General features: G+C 47.4%; 2 protein-coding genes across 3 annotated transcripts in view; both read left to right on the top strand.

Moving 5' to 3' along the window:
* The window catches only part of LOC121700216, a 1,725,899-nt gene that overhangs the window by 1,481,810 nt on the left and 241,589 nt on the right, over window positions 1–2,500 (top strand).
* pvalb6 (parvalbumin 6) overlaps window positions 1–2,500 on the top strand; it is a 54,264-nt gene that overhangs the window by 29,728 nt on the left and 22,036 nt on the right. The window contains exon 2 of one of the 2 annotated variants that reach the window (XM_042083187.1): window positions 741–749. The exons of the other annotated variant lie outside the window; for it this stretch is intronic. The gene's annotated coding sequence lies outside the window, so the exon portion shown is untranslated. The remainder of the gene's footprint in view (window positions 1–740; window positions 750–2,500) is intronic. 2 annotated transcript variants of the gene reach the window in all.

The following is a 2,500-nucleotide window of genomic DNA, read 5'->3' as shown; positions in this document are numbered from 1 at the left end:
TACAATACCTAATTTGAGTGCATTAGGGTGTTCACACTGAAAATTCTAACGACATGAAGGGCGCTGCAAGTTCCCGGATGGTGCACTCATAACGGTCAAAAAGCTGAGTGTGCAACGCTGGACACTTTTCGCCCTTAACGGACGCCATCTTGGCCAAATAGCGGAAGGGGAGGGAGCGTTTTCAAACTCGTGGTAATCGCGGTTGAGAAAGCTGAAGCAGCAGCAGTGGAAAACAGACTTTACAGAGGTACAAGCCAGTTATAACATAAACGGTTCATGTTTTGACACAGTATGACCATGTCACTGTCGAATTGAGGGCGGCAATAAAGTTATATTAAAATGTTTGCGATCGTCATTTCCGTGAAGTGCACAGAGTTAGTGTTTGATATGAGACAATACTATTTTGTTAAAATTTGTGCACTCCGCCAGTAAGCACACAGTGCACATAGGGTACTACATGAAAGTGTACTCACGTAAGTACACCAATTCAGACAGACTCTAGGTGTGCGGAGCTTCGGTTATTTTGTCTGGCGTCCATTTCTCTGGGCAATGCACCACTTCCTCCTTTACGAGCCGCGTCCTCGGGGTCAGAGATGTGATGTGAGCGAGAGGGTACTTCCTCTGCCCATAAAGCCCCTTCGCACTCGGCTTGACCTCGGAGTGACCCGGCCCAGAATGCATTGCAGCACCAGCGGAGTCTGTTCTGATCCATTCAGCCTGCGCTCTCTTTAGTGGTCCCATTCAGACGGCCATCTCATTCAGGTCTTATGGCCACATCATCGGACATATCTCTGTCTTTATGGCCTTAGTGTGTGTGGCAGAGAGGTGAGCCCCCGCACACGCACACACACACACACACACACACACACACAAACACATAAACACAGGTATATATACAGACACACACTGCTTCACCCAGCACAATCTCTCTTTGTCCACAATTACGCACACACCCACACTCACACACACACACACACACACACACACACACACACACACACACACAAACACAGGTATATATAAAGACACACACCGCTTTACCCAGCATAATCTCTTTTTCCACAATTACACACACCCACACACATACATGTACACACACACACACATACACACACACAAACACAGGCTATGTATGAGGAGCAAGTGCAAACACATTGGTAAAGCTCAAAAGCTACATTTGACGCATAGATTATTTAGGAGTGTAAACAGTATTTTAAAGTTGTTATCGAACCTGAGGAATTCTAAATGTAAACTACACTTTTTACACTTTTACACTTTGTGGTCGAAATTGCTCTAAACTATCAATTTATCAATAACGCACCTCTAGACGCGGAACACTGATCAGACCCTGTGTGTACAGTGCAGTTTGACCATGTGATTGGTCAGAGTGCAGCACCTCGGATCGGGAGGCGAGCGCGCTAACAATTGAGCCAATAGCCCAGGCTACTGGCTCGTATGCCAGCAGCACTCTTGAGGCGTCGGGGAGTGAGGTTAACCAACGTTCCACAAGCACAGCTAAGCTAGCTGGCATCCGTTACACTGGCATAACGCATCCTTAGTCCACACTGGGCACCGGCTTTACTTTACCTTCTATGAGAAGGACTTCAGTAAAGAAGCCCCATCTTGACCCATTAACTTCCCTCTCCCTCTCTCATTTCCATCTCTCTCTCCCTCCCTCTCCCTCTCCCTCTCTCATCTCCATCTCTCCCTCCCTCTCTCTCCATCTCTCTCTCCTTTCCTCTCCCTCTCATCTTCATCTCTCTCCCTCTCTACACCAGTAAAGAAGCCCCATCTTGTCCCATTCGCTTCTCTCTCTCCCTCTTCCTCTCTTATCTTCATCTCTCCTTCTCTCTCTCATCTTCATCCCTCTCTCCTTCTCTCTCTCATCTTCATCTCTCTCATCTTCATCTCTCTTTCCCTCTCCCTCTCTCATCTCCATCTCTCCCTCTCTCTCTCCTTTCCTCTCTCTCTCTCATCTTCATCTCTCTCTCCCTCTCTCTCTCCTTCTCCTTGTCTCTTTCTTTCACACCTTCTACCCAGCCACATGAATATCTCATTAGTTACAGGATTGGTGCATCTGAGTGTATCTGCCTGTGAAGATGTGTGTGTGTGTGTGTGTGTGTGTGTGTGTGTGTGTGTGTGTGTGTGTGTGTGTGTGTGTGTGTGTGTGTGTGTGAGTGTGCGTGTGCGTGTGCGTGTGCGTGTGTGCAGGCTTGTGTAACTTCTTGTCACACTCTGTTGTCTGTGCCATAACACATTACACACTTGCCAACTGTAGTCTTGTAGTCTTGTGTGTATGTGTGTGTGTGTGTGTGTGTGTGTGTGTGTGTATTAATGATATTACAAAACAGGGGTGGTGATGCTTCTGCCTGTCCTGTGTTCTTTGCCACACATACACTCACACACACACACCACCTTCCCTCTTATCCCCTCACACACACACATGGTATGAGTGTCTCTTCTTCTTCTGGAGGGTTCTCTTGTTCTGGAGGGTTCTCTT

The sequence above is a fragment of the Alosa sapidissima genome, chromosome 24 (genome assembly GCF_018492685.1).
Source record: "Alosa sapidissima isolate fAloSap1 chromosome 24, fAloSap1.pri, whole genome shotgun sequence".
In the NCBI taxonomy this organism is placed as follows: Eukaryota; Metazoa; Chordata; class Actinopteri; order Clupeiformes; family Clupeidae; genus Alosa; species Alosa sapidissima.
This window is presented reverse-complemented; position numbering and strand designations above follow the sequence as displayed.